We start from the raw sequence: 18,203 nt of genomic DNA on the forward strand, positions 1-18,203 counted from the left end.
GATAGGTAACTGTCTTCCCCGTTTTCCTCAGAGTCTCCAGCAGAGCATCCACACTGTGCTCGGAGTCGATGGAAACCCTCTTGCTGGGCAGGTCAATCTCAAACTGAACTCCTGCAGGAAGAGGAAGTGGGGGGCGGGGTGTAGGGGGATGGAGTGGAAGCAAAGACTCACAGTCAGAGCTCAGGCTCTGAAATCCTTATTCACAACCATTGTTTCCCTTTCCTCTCGACCAGGAATCAGGAAACTTTCCCTGTAAGGCTATAGTTTGCTGATCCCTGCTCTCGAGACTAGGGCTTCTTTTAAATTTCTTCTCTTTTTTAATGGCGAGAGTAATATAGATACACCATTTTTATTTTAAAAAGGCAAACACTTCTGAATAAAATTTGCAAGTACAAGGCCCCTACTATCTCCAACCTCTAGAGATCACTGTGAACAGTATGGCATTTCTCCAGTCTTTCTTCCTGATAGGTAAATGAAAAATAATCCCCCCAAATAGCATCATACTGTAGAAACAGGTTTTGCCACATTTCACTTTCAAATGGCCAAGATATCTTGCCTTGCCATCTTAGCACATACAGACTTACTTCATCCTTTTTTTCCACCACTATACCATATTCCATACTGTGGCTGTACCATACATCTACTCAGTGCCCTACTGAAGGAGATGGGGGTTGCTTCCAATTTCTCACTATTATCACAACAATGCTATAGTAAACATACTTGAAGATATTGTACAAAACTTGTGAAAGTATTTCTGTACTATGAATTCATAGAGTGGAAATTGTGGGGCCACGGACTGGCACATTTACAACATTCAGTGTTAACAGCTACTGCAAAACTGCCCTCCTAAAGGGCTATGCCAATTTAAAGCCTCCAAATGGCACATGGGAATATGTAGACTGGGTCTTATTGAGACAACAGAATACAGAGAGAAGGCCCTTGCTAGGTTCTTGGTATGGCTTCACTGACTTGTTGGGTCCTGCCCATTACAGGACTCAGTTTCCCTATCTGTACATGAAGGAGTTGGGGTTGGCCAGCCCCTGTGGTCTTTCCAGTTCAAGTATGCCATTAGTCTGTGATTCCTCAGGCCTAGCATCTAAAGCCCTAATCGACTCGAAATCCCTTCTGACCTATCTCAATAGCCCAGTCGGTACAGTAGTGAAAGATGGGGAGAAACCTGTCAAAGTTCAAAGTCAGATCCCCAAGCATCAGTCAAGAGGCCTTAAAAACTCTCTCGGCACAGGGTTAGTTATAATGTCTGAATTTGTACCTAATGGATACCCAGGGTGGGGAGGGGTTGCAATGTGTCCTTGCTGCACTCTGGGTTTTTGTCTTTTGGCTCGGAAATGTCTCTCTCCTCTTTGGAATAACTATTTTGATGGCATCATGGAGCTGGAAGAAGCCTTGGGATCATCTAACACGGTGGATTTCAAACTGTGTTCTTGCAGCCCAGTTCTTGGGCAGGTGTCCTCAAGCTGTCAAGAGTAAAAGCAGGCCCACCCTCACTTCGCCCAGACCGTGCTGCTCTGTGTATGAGGGGCTTCCAAGCAGAAGTTCATTCAAAGTATCCATAACAAAAGCTGATACAGACAGACATTCCCATATTATAGCTGGAGGAACTTAGACCCCAAGGAGAAGAGGCCACAGTCAAATGGCAAGTCAGCAGCAAGGTTCTTTCCACTGTTTCAGGTTCAAATTAAGATGCTAGCTAACAACACTAGAAACCAGCTATTGACTCATGGTGGGAATTTGGGCATGTCACTTCCCCTCCTAGCCATTGGTGTCAACATCCCCATTCCGCAGATGGAAAGTACAGTTTGGAGGACTGCTTTAAGTGCAAATGAGATGACACTCACATGGAAGCCGTTTGAAAACTGGGTGTTATCATTATCTAGGGTTTTAAAATGGAGATCTTAGAAGACTGGCTGCCCCAGCACTACCAGAACTCTGATCACAGCTCAGTCATGACCTCATGGAGCCCCAGGACCAGACCCCAGCTTGCTCTGGGCCTCAGATTCCTGAGCTGAGATCTGACAAGGATGGATGAGAATAATAATTTTCTAAATATGTCCAAAAGAGATGCTTTAGGAGTTTTGCACAAGACTGATTCAAAGTTTATTTTTTAAATTGTTAAAATTTAAAAAATCTTAATATAAAATGATACTCAAATGTATCATATAACAAATTATTCCACTGGAGATCACCAACACACTAACTAGTGCTGCCATGGCTTTGGAGCTAGACTGCATGGCCACATCCTAGCTCTATCACTTACTGGCTGTGTGATCCCAATCAAGTTACTTAACCTCTCTGAACTTCAGTTCCCTCCTGCTTATAATGGATATAGTCAAATAAGCTAGCTATCTAAATGGTTATGAGGATTAAATGACTTGATCCACAGAAGCCTCTAAGCATAGTACTTGGTACATGCTAAGAACTTAATACATCTTAGCTTTACTGTTATTATCAGTTTAAACTGAAGCTTCTTCTGCTTCATGTCTGTATGCATTTAAACATGATATAAACATGCTATAGTAAACATACTTGAAGATATAAGTGTACTGCTGTCCCCTACTCCATCCCCAGCCGAGAGCCATTCACTCACCTCCCAGTTTGTTGAGGACCCTAGCGACCGCATTATAACAGCCTTCACAGGTCATGTCTACGGAGAACTCGTGCCTCTGAAACAAAGGAGACCACGAGCCCATATTTTCCAAAAGGTTTCTGAGATTCCATGCGTTTGAGAAACTTCTCAGGTGACACATTCTTCCCCTTCCAGTTTTGATGGCAGGCCCTTCAGTAATAGCCTCCCTCCTTCAGCTGTTCATCTCATGATATGGTGCCCAGTGCCCTCTTCTTTCCGATCATCCTCTCTAGAGGGTCTTTTGTCTGTCTAAGTCCCCAGAAGTGAACATAGAATAGCAATCCTCGAGCTGGCCTTCCCCTAACTGCCACCCCCCACAAAAACCTGATGGCCTGTACTATCCCAGTACTAGGATGATTAATGTTGTTCTCTAACATTGCCACAGGCAGATTTGCTCAATTGGGAGGGCCGATACTGTCAGGTTCTTTGTCCATAGCTGGTGTTGCCCGAGGATTTGTCTCAAGGCATCTGCCAAGACTCAAGGGAAATGACATCTGATATGTTTGTGGCTCGGCCCATGGGGCCTCTGCTCACCTGTCAGCTCCCCAAAGCTAGGCTGCTAAGACACAGGGCATCTGTGGGACATCTCTGAGTACTCGGAGCAGAGCTGTGAAGTAGGCACCCTGGGGGAAAGTGCTAAACACATGACCCAACCAGGATCTCTAGAATGCCACTGGGATTAAAGCTTCCTCCCAAACCAGTATGACTACTTTTGTCTGCACCTCCCATGTGGGCAGGCCAGGATAGATTGGGGGTCTGAAGAAAAGAGGATTAATCCTGGCTCCATCCAACTTCCAACATGACCTTGAATAAGTTATGTTGTTTTTTTTTTTTAAATCTGCAAAAGCCCTTAATTTCTGATCTACAAAATGAGGCCATGAGCAATCACATATATGCAGAAAGACTCACTGCAAAATACATTGAAGACCTCATTCCTCCCAAACTGCCACTGAGCAACTGGCGACTTTAGGCGGATCCCTGAACCTCTCTGGGGCTCATGGGTTCAGGCTCAGAAAGTGACCGTTAGGAAAGATAAAAAGCACTATCTCCATCCGCTGTCACTCAGCGTTAACCTGAAAGTCGGCCAGAGTGGGCAGGGGAAGGGAAGAAAAACACGGACCTCTGAAAGCCTTTCCCGTCAGTGAGGCAACAGCCGCCCCGCCCCTTTCTTTCAGGCCAGCTCCGTGGACAGCGGGATCCAGGTGGAAAGCGGAGGGACTAGACGTCCCAGTTCCAGCTCGCCACCACGACCTGGGTGATCTCGGGCGATTCTGTCCTTTTCTGGGTCTGTTCCTCTATTCAGGAAAGGGCTGGGCTTGTAATCACTGGAGGCCTTGCACTTTCGATGTTCAGAAACCTGATTCCTACATAAAATCCCTTTCGGTTCCGATTTTCTGAAGCGTCTCAGAAGCTGGGGGCTGGGTGCGGAGGGCTGAGAGGAGGGACAATGGCTCAGCCCGCGGTCTGAGCCCTTGGAGAGCGACATCTGGCCAAGCAGCAGTGCAGCCGAGGCGCAAACCGGGCGCCGCGAGTCTGCGCGGGGCGGCGGCGGGGCGGCCACTTACCGGCATGACTGAGGAGGTGACGGTGAGCGGCGGCGGCCGCAGTGGTGACGCTTCTCCCGCTTTTGAGCGTTGGAGAGACTGTTTCCGGGTGTGCGCTGCCGGAGTAACCGCCCCGCAGGCCAGGCCCCGCCCCCCGGCCCGGGCGGCAGTTAGGCCCCGCCCCTCGCCGCCCCTCCTCTCCCCGCCCCCGGCGCGAGCTGCCTGGCCGGGGTTGGCCACTCCGCCTTCTTCCGGAGGGCGTGGTCCCGGGACACCCGCCATTTCTGAGCGTACGGGTGAGAAGAACTGGGCTGGCCTCTACTGCCTGTTGGCCATTTTTAGGATTGAGGGGCTGAGAATACAAGGGCTCCCGCAGTGAATATGGCGGGAGTGAATATCTCCCTAAAGGGACAATCTTTTGAATTCGCTCAGGTACTAAAGAAATATTGAGTCCTAGCCATGAGCCAGCACTGTGCTAGGCATCCAAGATGCAGTAATGGAAAAGACATAGCCTAGTAGGGAGCCAAAGAAGCAGGCGATGATATTTTAGTGTTAAAGGACGTTTATCATGGGAGCAGAGAAAGGATCTCTAACTAGAGGGAGCGAGGGAGGGAGAAGGAGGGAGGGAGAGAGAGAGAAAAGGGAGGAGGGGAGGAGGAGGAGAGGAGGGAGAGGGAGAAGAAGGGAGGAGGAGGAGGGAGAGAGGGAGAAGAAGGGAAGGAAGGAGGGGGAGGGAGGGGGAGGTTTGAAGAGGAGGACATAATATCTGAGTTAAGGGGTAAGAGTACACTTTTACCTGATTGTACGGAAGGAAGAAACCTTACCTTTCAAGGTTTTTTCAGCTGGTCTAATTAAATTGTCATGAGGCAGATTAACACAAGAAAATAACTCAATTGCATACCTATGTGTGGGAATCCCATACGAGGGACTCAGAGACATACATGAGAGGTTCTGAAATAGAAAGGAAAAATGAGCTACGGCCATGCCACCCTGAACAAGCCTGATCCCGTCTGATTTCAGAAGCTAAGCAAGGGTGGGCCTGGTTAGTAGTTGGATGGGAGACCACCTAGGAAAACCAGGTGGTAAAAAAAAAAAGGAAAAATGTGGAATATATGACATTCTGAGCTAAGGATGAGGGCAGACACCTGAGGCTTCAGGGGGAAGGAAGGTCATTCTCAGGATAGGGCTCAGTTGCCTTTAGCTCAAAATAATCTACTTATCACAAAGGCTCATCTTGGGGTGACTTGTTCTGAACACCTACATGGTTAAGGAAATGGGCAATTTGGGAACGAGGGAGGCAGAGGGAACATTAAGTATAAAAGTTGGAAGACAAGAGTGGGCATAGCTTGAGAGGCAGAGATATTCAGACTCAGAGGCAGGCACAGAGAGAGGTGGATAAGTGAAGCAACAAAGACATGAGCCCCACAGCCATGGGCGAGGACAGATGGGAGGCAGAGATGCTTTAGGACACTTACAGAGAAACAGGCATGCCAAGGCTTGTAACTTCAGATGGACACACAGAGTCTACCCACACATAGCACCAGGATGGTTCTGTTCTTGAATATCCAAGGAACTTGCCAGAGGGACTCAGTCTAAGTAGTTTCAAAGATCTCTCATCAAGAGAACTGCTTGGAAACCTGACTGAAAGCTCAGATTTCTTTCTAGGCTTCACCCTAGGTACACTGCCATCTAATCTCAAGGCATACTTTTAGTCCCCTTCTTTCTGGTTAGGGGAACCACTGGTTGAGGAAAACTATAGTATTAATACACGAAACCTTTTTGACAAACTGCTAGTTATTGTCTCTCAGGTCCATTTATTTTGCCTGCTCTGTGAACACAGATCTGGATCCGGTAAGTATTTTTTTTCCTTTGCCCACTGGCAGAATGTTAAGCTTTCTCAGTTAAGTTTCTGTAGAGACACTGGAGAGGGAATGGTTTTCCGTCCTGGTTCCAGTGTGCTCTCTCATAGGCCCTTGCAGTGTGTGTGGTTGTCCCGTGCCCAGCTTCTGAAGACCGCTTCCCTAGCACCAGGCTCCTGCTGCATATAGGGACCAGCAGCACTTAGCAGCCCGCAGCTATGAAAGCCCATTGTGTTTTCATAGTGGAGGCCCTCTAGAGAGATGCCTGTGAATAGCTTTTTCTAGCATCCTACCTAGAAGGTGATTTTCCAGGTAGGATGTTCCACCAGCACAGCACTACAGCCATTTTTCTGCCATTCAGTGGGCCGAGACTGGATCTCAGCCTGGGGGGAGCAGGGGGCAGGGGGCAGGAGATTCTTCCTTAGGCACTCTATCTTACTATCTTGGCCCTATGGGCAGTGGCTGTTTCTTATATTTGCTATTCTGATATTCTTTAGAGCAGCGGCCCCCAACCTTTTTGGCTTGAAGGACTGGTGTTCCTATGAGAATCTGGCATGGTGAGTGGAAGGGACATGGATATTAGAGCCTGTCTTAGCTCAGGCTGCTAGAATAAAATATCATCCACAATGAACACAAGTGTGTTGTTGTCTTCTAGTTCTTTCACAGCTGACTCAGTAGTCAGGGGATCTTGATGACGGCACAGTGGTCAAGTTTGTGTCTCCTGGGGACGCTCTTCCAAGGATATTTGGGTTGCCTTCGGAGCCACAGCGTCTTGGGCCGTCGGAAGGTGGGTGATTGTGTATCTTCTTTTTTGTGTGGCTGTGGATGCCTTTCAGCACTGCTTTCTTTGCCTTCAAAGCCTTTGCTTTGGCTTTGGCTTTGGGAGGGGCAGGGGCTTCCTTCTTAACTTTTGGCGCCATCTTCATGCAAAGGTATCCAAACCTTTTGAGAATGAAAGTAGAGGTCATTAATAATTATGCCAGGCCAATAGGCATACACCATGACTGTTCCAGGCAAACCAGGACATGTGGTTTCCTCAAAGAAACCGACTTTGTGGTATTGTTGGGAGGAATAAATATGACAAATGCAAACTCCCTAGCACATTGCTTGGCACAGGGTAGGTATCAAAAAATATTATAAGTCTTCTAATTGCTAGAACCTCTTCTGGCCTCCCTGGCACTGCGTCTTCCCCTACTGGCAAAATGCTCACCTCTTAACCCTTCACCCACCTCCCCACCTGCCAAGCATCTCCTTAGGTCCAGCGAAGGTAAGGCTCAACATCTTGGTAGCACTGGGGAACGACTGTGCACTGGGGATGAGGAAAGCAAGATCACTGTAAATGGGGGTGGGGGCAGTAAAGGAAAGGCAGAGGAAGAGTGAACGACTCAGAGAATTTAGGGAAAGTGGCGAGGTTAAGCAGAGAGAGCAACATTTACTGAGAGGCAGCATTATGGAAACTCATTAAAGATGACAGAGGAAGACCTATCAAAGAGGACAAGAAAATGTATAGGATTATAGTTCTTATATGTAAATATATACATAATTTCCATTTATTTCCATAAAAATAAGGCTGACATGAACTATAGCAAATGTTACTAGACGTTATCTTGGATGGGTGCAGGATTACAGGCAAAATCCCAGTGCGCATACTGTTTAAAAAATTTCAAATAGCACAAAAGGGTATACAGGGAAGAGAAATTCTCCCTCATATCCTGATCCCTGTTTTTTTAAACAAAAGGCATCTGTACACAGTTTTGCACCCTGTTTTTCTCCCTTTACAAAATTCTTAAGAGATTATTCTTCACTTGATAGTACATATTGATATGTATATCGATATGTATCATATTGATAGTGCTACATAGTGTTACATCATTTAGTTGTTCCATAGTTTATTTAACCACTCCCTATGGCAGAAACCATTGGTTGGCTAATCCAGCACTCATTCCCAATCTTTTTACTCTGCTATTGATCCCTAAATACTTGCCTTCCCATCCCCTCTTGCAGCCAGGTTGCCCATAGGATATGGCTCTGGCCGATGAGTCTGAAGCAGAAGTCTGTCAGGAGGCTTCTGGGAAAGCTCTTACTTTTCTCACAAAGGGAACAGATATCACTCCTTTCCCCTTCCTGCCTAGAATGCTGATGTGGTATCTAGAGTGGAAGTGTGCTGTCTTGCAACCACGAGCGAAATGCCAAGAGACTGAGAGATGTTGGTTCTGATTGTGTGCTCACTGAACCAATGCCAGGCGCAGCTTGCCTCCAGACTTGTTATGTGAGAAATATAAGCCCCTTTTTCTTTCAGCTACTGCTACTCAGACTTCAGTATCTGTCACATTCTTGATATAGTCCCCACTAATGGACATATAGGTGTCTTCCAATCTTTCAATGCTAACAATGATATGACAATCCATATACATACATCTTTGCTTAAAATTTCATGTAGAATACATTTCTAGATGTGGAATTGCTATTCATTTTCAATTTTGATATAGCCAGATTGCCTAAGTTTTATCAACTATATTTTTTGTATCTACAGATCTATATATATACTATCCTCACCCATTCCAGTATTATAGGTGATTTTTTATTTCCTTTTTTCTGCTTTTCTTTGCCATATTTTCTATAATGAATATATATTAAGAAAAAAATCAAAGGGAAAAAGATTTTTTAAAGCAGAGTTCAGGAATTCTGAGTTCCAGATGGTAAACTTGGGTAAGCCATTTCATTATTAAGCCAGGGGGCCTGTTGAAATGAGCTGTTTGCAGATTAGATAAGCTATTATATATATTTAATAATTGTTCCTTTCTTCCCTATTGGGCTTTGGGTTTAGGGTGATATTACCTGATTTTGAATACCAGCTCTGCTGCTTTTCAAGCTATGTGACCTTGGGCCAGTTACTTAACTTTTCTGAGCTACAGTTTCTAGTTCTGTAGAACTGAGTTAATATTCAAGAGTTTTTGTGAGGAGAAATTGAAACACTGCCTAGCAACATGTCTGTCACATAGTGGGTACTTGATACATGCTATGTTATTTGGACTAAAAGTTTTGTCTCTCTTCTAAGCCATAGGAAGTGAGGATTCCTAGGTTTGTGTACAGAGTGCACAGAGTATGCTACAAAGAACCTCTTGCAAAGAGCTTTGGCTGCAGATTACCATAAGTCGCCATGGATTCTAAAACTCTCAAACTGCATGGAAAGCTGTCTATGCAAGATTACCTGGTGGCATGCCTGAAAGAATGGAAATCCCAGCCTCTCAGGGCCTGTTTCTGAGAAGGACTTGGCCCTTTTCCTTACTTGGGGCTATCTCCTCCTTCTCCGGGCAATGTGAGAAATGAAAGCCCCTCTTTCTTTCAGGTGGTCCTAGCTTCCAGCCCTAGCTGTATGACCCTGAGCAAGTTGCTTAACCTCTGAGAAATGGTTCTGAGAAGTGGGAAATAGGGTTGTTGTGAACATTAAATGAGATCATCTTTGTAAGGAACATTTGCAAGGTGCCTGGGTCATGGTCAGCACTCCATAGAGTTTGAGGAGGTGCTGCGTTTGCAGTTAATGCCAAAGGACAGAGGGATCTAATAAAGCATGTCTTTCTAAGCTAGTAAAGGATCTCTTTGGATCTTTGTATGAATTTTATATGGTAAGGAGCAAAAGGAAAAAAAAGTCAGTGCTCCAGCAGTTTGGAGTGATACAGAATTTCATCCTGTTTTAAAGATCAAAAAGTTTCCATATTTGTAGTTCCTCATATCACTATTAAAATCTATATTTAACATTGAATTTTGTTTGAAAACTAATACATGCACATGTTTAAAAAAATTATCCAGTACCAAAGAGTACAGAATGAAAATTAAGCCTTTTTTCTACCCTGGCCCAAGTTTGCTCCCTGTTAGCAATCATTAACAGTTTTTTGTGATTCCTTTTAACACAACTTGTGCATGTACACCCAAACCATAGAGGAATATCTTAATTCTTCATTTGTCGGTATCTCTGAGAGATCATTCTATAACCATACACATAGATCAGCCTCATTTTCTCCATGGTTACAAGTCCACTGTAAGAGTGCACTGTATTGTTTCTAACCAGTCCCATATAGCTTGACAGCTGGGTTATTTCCCGTCTTCTTTTTACTACAAGCAGTGCTACAACGGATATTATTATACCAGGTCTTTGTTCAAAGGTGGGAGTTTCACAGTTAAAGATACATACAGGCACAGATTTTTAATCACCCTTCATGAATGATTAGCTATGTTTGGGAAATGCTGATCTGGATGATATCCTTAGGATCATTCCTTATCAAATATTTCCTACTACCCTTCCATTCCTCCTCTCCTCCCCCACCAAATTGTATTTTCTGAGGTCTTACTCAGGTTTCTTGGCACTCTGATTCTCAGAGCTTTAGGGAGAACTGGCAGAAAGAGAAGGGTGAAATAGTATACTGGAGAGGTTTGCAGATTTTGCTTGGCAGTGAAAAGACCAGAAGGAGGCTGGGACTCTCCCATAGATGACTAAGATAACTAGACCAAGGTTTCTCATCCCCAGCATTGATGACTTTTTGGCCAGATAATCCTTTGTCATGGAAGGCTCTCCTGTGGATCCCTGGCCTCTACCCACTAGATGCTACTAGCTCTTCTACCCAGTTGTGATAAGGCCTTATGTCTCTTGGGGCAAAATCTCCCCTCCCCTCCCACCTTGAAAGCCAGTGCTCCAGACAATTCATTGGTGGTAAATTACTCACTGAACATTTTCTAGGTATCCAGCATCCTGGTCCTGAGGGCTTTTGTATGATCCGAATGAGTGCACTGCTGCAGGAAGATGCCAACTTGCTCTTTCCTGTGGAGACAGCCACAGCCACCTGAGGGTCCTGTATGCATTCTCCCTCTGGTAATCCTTTCTTCTTACCTCACATTGCTCAACACACTTGAACACAGTCTCATAACACTTTCAAATAATACATTATCCTCATCACTCCCAACCTAGGAGATTCCCTAGGGAGAATGACTGTTTTACATTTAGAACTCTTCCTCTGCACATAGATACCTATTTTAACATACAGAAATCAGGAGTTTATTTTTGTTGTTGTTTAATTTTAAATATAAATGGGAATTCACTGTATGTTTTGTTGAACTTGATTTTTTTTTTCAATTAACAATCCAGTTAATAGTTGGAGACTGGTCTCTCTCTGTATAGTTCTACTTTCTTTTTTAAACTGCTGCACAGTATTCTGTATTACGTGCATATCACCAGTTAATCAGTTTGCAAATTGATTAGCAGTTATGTTTTCAGTTTTTAAATGTTCTAACAAAGCTGACAATACCGTAATGAACACCCCCGTGTATGCTTCTTCGTGTAAAAAAAAAAAAAAATTGGCTATCAACCAAGAAGTGGTATATACACAATTTAATAAAGACTGCCAAATAGCCTTACAAAAAAGAGCTATAATCACTTCAAATTCCCTCCAAATGTAATTAAGAATAGCCTTGACACCCCCATCACAGACCACCTGGGTTAAATAACCAATTTGTGAATCTAAAGTTTCGCCATTCTGCTCTCATTAGCCTTTCAATTTGGAGAGCCACCTTTTAAAATGCAAATTTTTTAATCCACCTCTAAGAAGCCTTTCAGGAGCTTTCCCGGTCTCAGAATAAAGTTCAAATTCCTTAGCATTGCTAACACGATCCTGGATCCTGGAGGTTTCTTACTCTAGAAAACCTTAGCAGCGTCTCTGGTCTGGGCGGAGTTTCCTCCGGTGTCTTTATAGTCCCGGACACCCGTTCCCCGGCTTTGGGAGCTCTCAGCACAGCGCAGCACCCCGGTCTGTTGAATGGGCGACTGCAAGCAGGGACAGCGTCTTGCTCATCTCTGACCCCAGCCCTTGGAGCTCAATAAACGCAGAATGAGCAAGGCCACTGCAGGAGTGAGGTCTTGGGGAGGCAGAGGGACGCTATCACCGCTTCTGCGGCCAGGCCCCGCACTGGGAAGCGAACAGGGACGCGCTCGGAAGCCACCGGGCGGCTGCCTGCGCCCCTTCTTTCGCAACAGAGACGCCCACGTGCTTCATTTCCAAATTTCTCTGCAAAACTTAAAGGGAGCCGCTCCCGCAAGGTCATAAGCCTGGTATGAGAACAGACCGAGGCGTGTCTATGTATCTCCGTATAAAATGCTCATGGTGACCAACAGAGGGCCCAACAAAACCCTGAGAAATGTGGACAGGACCAGGCTGGAGCGCCACTTAGCCATTGCACTGTTTCGGGAAATCTTTAGGGTGCCCATATAGGAGTTTGACTAGTTACCTTTTAAAGATGGGAACGAGTTGAAGAAATAAGCCCCCACACCTCTAGCGATTAGAAAACTGAATGACAGCGGTGGCGACGCACAAGATGTTGCACTGAGGCCCAAGCTGATCCGACAATCGACAAACTACTGTACCTCGGCAAAAAAGGGAAAAACCTCAGTGAACAAGCTTCAGCCAACCATCGGCCTACTGGCAGCAGCATTTGCCAAGAGCAGCAGGGCAGAAATTCGTGTTTTCCAACTCAACAGCAGTTTTCACGTGAGACTTTTTACAAGGTCTTAGGTACACAACGGGAGTTACTTTTTCCTTTGGCTTTCCCTTAACAGTCGTCCAACGATAGTGCTGACTAACGGTGAGAGCCAGCAAGTGCCCTTCTTATAAATTGTTATAAGAAGAAACAACGGGAAACTTTACCACTTGTTTTCTCTGGTACCAAATTGTGCGGAAAAGGCGGGAGAGGGGCCTCAGGGACCAGACCCAACAAGCGAAGGACAGAAAGTAAGGAGGACAGAGCTGGGGCCAGGAGAGCCTCAGAACCGGCCCAGAGGGCACAGCAGCCCTGGGGCTCTGTCTTCTCGGTGCAGTCAATCAGCTCCTTTTCGCGTTGCGATTGGCCGGGGGCTTTCTTGGCTTCCCTGGCGCCCACCTCCTAGTTGCTTGGGGTTTACTTCCCCAAAGTACACGGGCCCCACCTTGTGGAGCAACCGCTCCTGCATCGGAAAACGGATCTCCGCCCTGAGAAAGCCGTTTTAACGAATGGGAGCGGCCCCACGCATTTATTGGTAACTATGGGTATCAGTCAAAGAACTTCCCATCCTCCTTTTCATCGTACCTTTAGGTAGTTGGTCTTTCTCTGTGCCAATCCGTTACTAGGGAAACGAGATCCTCAGAGTCTCATAGGCATGAGTCGAAGCCAATCAAGAGCCACGCCTTCATCCTGAGTCAGTACCCAATTGCTGCTCGAGGAGCCCAGAGGACGCAGTCGGGATTGGTCATTAGCCTGCCCGACCTGGCCGCAACAAGTTAGGCTGAACTGCATTTATATAGACCGGCGACGGAGCACGCGTGTGTGCGGACGCAGTTGCGTGAGGAGATTTTTTACCTTCTGCCGTGTTGTGGAGCAAAGCTTGTTCCTCTCCAGCTCAGCCGCGCAGGTACGCCGAGCTGTGGGCGGGGCCGGGCAGCCCGGGGTCGAGGACGAGCTGGGGCGGTTGTGGGAGGGCGGCGAAGTCCGAGCGGCGCTCGCGCGAGGCGCGCCCTCCCCCCCCCCCACAACGGCCGCAGGCGGGCGCACGGGCGCGCGGAGCCTCTCCGTCCCTCCTCCCCCGGCGCGCGTGGCCGTGGCCGCCGCGTGCGCGTGCCGCGCCCAACGGCCACGCGGGGCGAGAACGAGCCGCGGCCGCCGCCCGGGGTCCCTGGGCGATCTCCGAGGCCTGGGGCCCCGCGCGGCCGGCTCGCCAGCTTTTCCCGCCTGTACCCCCATGCGGTAACTGAGTCTTTCCTCCCTTGGCGAGGGGCTCCAGCCTGTCTCGGATCAGAGGAGACTTTTATTTAGGGGTGGGGGCGACACGAAAGTGCGGTAAGGATTTTTCGACTCGGGAAGCAAAAAAGTGCTGCTCTTGGGTTTTACTAGGAGTAAAGGGGCAGCAGCGAGTGCATGGGTATAATAACAACTAATATTTTTTCTAAGCCCTCATTGTGTGCCAAGCACTGTGTTGATCAACTTGTGTGCCTCCCATTTATTCCCACGACGATCGATGAGGTAGGTACGATGATTTTCCTCATTTTACAGCGGAATTGGAGGCCCAGAGGTAAAGTGACATGGTCAAAGGCATATAGGTGGTAGAGGGCAGATATTTGTTTAAACCCAGGCCGCCTGACTCCTAGTCCCTTAGTCTATTTTAGTCTTTGTTACAGCGCCCTATGAGGCCCCAAGGCACGTTGGCCCCCAGAGCATTAGTCCCTGAAGACATCAGCCCGGAATGGCCTACTGCTGCGGAGACAGCAGCGGCATTTGCACTTGAGTCAGTTAATGGGCTTCCAGGGAGACGAGGGTGAGAGTTGGACGTGGGATTAAGACAAAGGGGAAAAAAGGGTTAGGGCTTCTTTTCTACGTGTATTCGCACAGATAGCTGATAGATGTGCTGCCCTAAAAGCTTCTGGATAAAGTATAGAATAAAATGAATAAGTGCAAATGAATATGGATAGTGCTCCTTGTCAGATTTGAAACTCACAGCATGATGATGGGAAATTCCCGCCAGTAGGAAGTTAGGTTCAGATATTAGACCCTGAATCAGTTTTATTTTTTTAATTGAAGCAGACTTGAGAAAGACCTTCGAGAACATGGTTTAACTTCCTCGTTTTGTAGTTGAAGAAAATGAGGTCCAGAGCAGTGAGTTTCAGATCTCGCTAGCATGTGTAGGTTGAAATTTGAAATTGGAATGGAAAGGATAGTGCTCAGTTACAGTATAAATTTGACCTCTTTGGAGCTTATGCTAGGTGAATTACGGATGAGTGATTGAGATGTGTTGGTAATGTTACCTGTTAAGGTGATTGAGATTTTCTGTGGGTGATGCCTGTCTACATTCGTTTCATTTATTTAGCATTTACTCTAAAGCTCCTATGTATATAAACTTAGAAAACACCTTCAGAGACTTGAATACATATTTTTCTAGTAGAGTTATATTTTGGAAAGCTGTTATAGTCTTTGGATTAATGAAATAATGTTGCTGTATTGCAGGTCCAAGTCATTACATGACAAATCTCTCTGCTTGAGATACAACTACAATGAAAGTTTTGGGACAAACTCTTCCGAATCAATTTTGATTGGAATGACTTTCAGTTTTGTTTTGTTTTTTAAGAAATTTATCTATTTTGTTTGTACAGACACTTTTTAGGATCGGTGTTGATTTTTTTTTGCAATTAGAACACATAGTTTACATCCTTGTCATTTTAAAAACTTGTGAGGATGCTTAATATTTGTAAGTGTTTCTATTTACTCGATACTCTTCATGTTGCTTCACAGAAAGTAGCAGTAGATAAAGGATTGATAGATTGTATGAACAGGTTTTTTTTGTACCTATGTCGGTGTTGCCATAAATAACAGAGTGCTTTAAGAGAATAACATTGTTTTACTTGGAACTTGCCTTCTGTAGCAACTCCAGTTATCTGCATTTAGACACTCCTTAACTATTAGTATTTTTAGTTATTGAATGTTAAAACACCATGATGACCTACATTTAAACTGTTACAGTTGAGTGCAGCTAATTTTATTGTTGACATAAAACATGTCAATAAAATTGTGCATTAATTGAGGGGAAATTTTGTTACTTTCCCCTTCTAAATATATATTTTTTTCTTAGAAAAACATTGCTCTTGGTCTCAGGCTAATGGTTGTCAGTTAGGCAGGAATATGAAAACTAGTATTTCATAAATTGTAGCCCAGCTAATCTCTTGTGCATTAATTTATAAAGAACAAATGAATTGAAGCAAACTGTGATAATGCAAGACTTGGGTGCCTCCCCGCATCCCAGCTAAGTCTGAGGTGACTTTTGTTGTGGTTATATCCTTTCAGTCTAAGCTTTTGTAGCTCTTCTAGCTGGTAGAAAAGTAGGCAGTTCTTTGTTCTTTATTTAACTCACATTCAGTTTGCTGTTCTCAGCTGACAGTCTGCTAAGGGAACATCAGGAGGTTGGTAATGTTTGTTGGTGACCTACTTTGCAGCAGTTTTTTTTTTTCTTTTTTTGTTTTTTGGTAAATTACACGATTTTATTTTTTACTTGCTTTAGTACTTTGCATAAAAAGTAAAGGCCAGAGGTTAGTTTTGAATTTTTATAGATTTGTGAATTTTATATGGTTATTAGCATGGCTGGGGCATTGTGTTTAATTAAAAGATGAAATTTAACATAAAGCCTGAATTTGTGACCTAAACTAATTTTTTAAATCTTTTTGCCAGTTTAATAAAATTACTCACATGGTCTTTCAACTTTTTGCAATTAGATTGTTTTTCTTTTAATTTTTCAGAATTTCAATCTGCATTGAATGTTCATTTAATTTTGCTTTAGACTACTTTGGACAAAACTTACTATTTTACAAAGGGAGATAATTGTCAAAGAAGATAGGTTAAAAAAACTTTTTTTTTTTTTTTTTAAAACTCTGGCTGGTAAGTTAACATCTAGCTGGCAAAACCTTTAGTGAAATACTGTCTTCCAGCCACGGGGTTAAATTTAGATTCGGCAACTATAATCTCACTTGTAGTTGGTGTTCACACTGTGGCGGTTAACTAGGTTTATGTTTTTAAGTCTCAAAAATCAGCTTTCTGTTTACTTAAAATTTTTTTTGAAGTATTCATGGACACCCTATCTGACCATGGTTGGGTAGGCTAAATTGCAAGCAGAATGATATGGTGAAGAGTTAGGAATAATCTGCATGTGAAGAGTGGGCTTTATAAAGTGGAAAGTAAGTAATAAAAAATTTCCCTCACAGGCTGTGGCCTTAGGTCTTTAAAAGGTGACTTTAGGTGATTGATTTCCCTTTCCGTCCTCTGGCTAATCTGTCATATTTTATAATATTGCTGAGCTGTTTAGCCTCTCTGCTATATTTCAGATATTTAATGAAAGGTACATATTAGAGATGGTTCAGAGAAAGAAAGCTGGCTTCCTGGATGGGACGTGTTTCTATTTTGTAGAGAAGTTAAGTGGCTATATAACAACATCATGTATTTGTATAGCCCTTTACATATTTTAAAATGCTTTCACACATATTAGGTTTTCTCATGTTTTTATTTGGAACCGATAATCCGAAACCCAAATAGTCGTCTGAACTATCTTGTAAAGCATACATACGTTGTACCTAGTAGGGAACTGTAGATAGATATGTGCTAGCTATTTATTCAGAAAACCTGAAGGATTCAGAATCTGTAAGGCCTGAATGACAGCTACCTGTCCCTTCCAGGCTCTTGGCCTGCGCCTCAAGTACACGCCATGTTTGTGGACTTTGAGCTTGCTCTTAGAAGGTTTCCTGGAGTGTATCCACCTATGCTGTATGAGATCTAAAGGATAGGAAATTAATGTTTTTAGGAATTTTATAGATGAGGCATTAGTATTTTTTTCATGTTGACGAGAAAGAACAGATGGTTGCTTAATTATAAACCCAGCAGACTAACTTAACTTTGGAATGGGGAAGCGGTGCGAAAAACCAGGAAAAGGTAGTAAATTGTCAAGTTTTCCATTTTCTGTCTTGAGGTTTTTTATCTTTCAGGAAAATTTGTTTTTGAGATAATTTTAGATTTACAGAAGAATTGCAATGCAGGGAGAGATGTCTTATATTCCCTTCACTCAACTTCTGTAATATTAACATCTTACATAATCATGGTTATTTATCATAACTAAGAAATTGATATTGATGAAATACTATTAACTAAACAATTAACCTCATTTGAATTTCCTTACTTTTTCCACTAATGTCCTTCTTCTGTCCTTGATCCCTTCCAAGATACCACATTGCATTTAATCTTCATGTCTCAGTCTCTCTTCTCTGGTCTGTGACAGTTTTTGTCTTTCCTTTGTCTTTTAGGATCCTGACACTTTTGATCTTAATTTGAGTGTGTCTGGTGTTAAGAGTTGACTGAAGTTATGAACTTGGGGAAAGGATACAACAGGTGACAGCCTTATATCAGGGGATACATAATATCATTACTGATTGAATTTAACCTTGATGATTAAGGTGGTTTCTACCAGGTTAGTTTTCTTCCCCTTTGCATATTCTCTCCATTAGAAGATAGTTACTAAGAGGGAGGAGAATCTGAATTTATGGACATTTTACTAAATATTTTGGAGGGGATACTTTGAAGCTATGCAAATACTCTGTTTCTCTAAAG

The 18,203-nt window shown here is 44.2% G+C and overlaps 2 protein-coding genes and 2 long non-coding RNA genes across 11 annotated transcripts in view; 2 read left to right on the forward strand and 2 right to left on the reverse strand.

Moving 5' to 3' along the window:
• The window catches only part of SLC36A1 (solute carrier family 36 member 1), a 265,469-nt gene that overhangs the window by 243,738 nt on the left and 3,528 nt on the right, over positions 1–18,203 (forward strand). For 2 of the 3 annotated variants that reach the window (XR_005647334.1, XR_005647335.1), the window contains exons 12-15: positions 6,703–6,834; positions 10,783–10,914; positions 13,199–13,479; positions 17,900–17,984. The gene's annotated coding sequence lies outside the window, so the exon portion shown is untranslated. Of the gene's footprint in view, positions 1–6,702; positions 6,835–10,782; positions 10,915–13,198; positions 13,480–17,899; positions 18,064–18,203 lie in introns of all 3 variants that reach the window. The other variant, XR_005647333.1, reaches the window with a different exon arrangement.
• Positions 94–4,203, reverse strand: LOC120581592 (uncharacterized). Its single transcript, XR_005647336.1, has 3 exons — positions 3,765–4,203; positions 2,606–2,681; positions 94–111 (listed from the first exon to the last, which is right to left on the reverse strand). It is a non-coding gene; the product is annotated as an uncharacterized LOC120581592 (long non-coding RNA).
• LOC120581593 (uncharacterized) lies at positions 5,983–13,248 on the reverse strand. Of its 4 annotated transcripts, XR_005647338.1 has the most exons (4): positions 13,158–13,248; positions 12,324–12,453; positions 10,769–11,070; positions 5,983–6,989 (listed from the first exon to the last, which is right to left on the reverse strand). It is a non-coding gene; the product is annotated as an uncharacterized LOC120581593 (long non-coding RNA). The 4 variants fall into 4 exon arrangements; XR_005647339.1 differs by lacking the exon at positions 12,324–12,453; XR_005647337.1 differs by lacking the exon at positions 13,158–13,248 and having other exon boundaries at positions 12,324–13,151.
• G3BP1 (G3BP stress granule assembly factor 1) overlaps positions 13,348–18,203 on the forward strand; it is a 35,108-nt gene continuing 30,252 nt past the window's right edge. Inside the window, exon 1 of one of the 3 annotated variants that reach the window (XM_039836650.1) lies at positions 13,348–13,479. The gene's annotated coding sequence lies outside the window, so the exon portion shown is untranslated. Of the gene's footprint in view, positions 13,480–13,753; positions 13,905–18,039; positions 18,064–18,203 lie in introns of those variants that run through there. The other 2 variants (XM_039836652.1, XM_039836651.1) reach the window with 2 other exon arrangements.

Source organism: Pteropus medius, unplaced genomic scaffold (assembly GCF_902729225.1).
Source record: "Pteropus medius unplaced genomic scaffold, Ma_sr-lr_union100, whole genome shotgun sequence".
NCBI lineage: Eukaryota > Metazoa > Chordata > Mammalia > Chiroptera > Pteropodidae > Pteropus > Pteropus medius.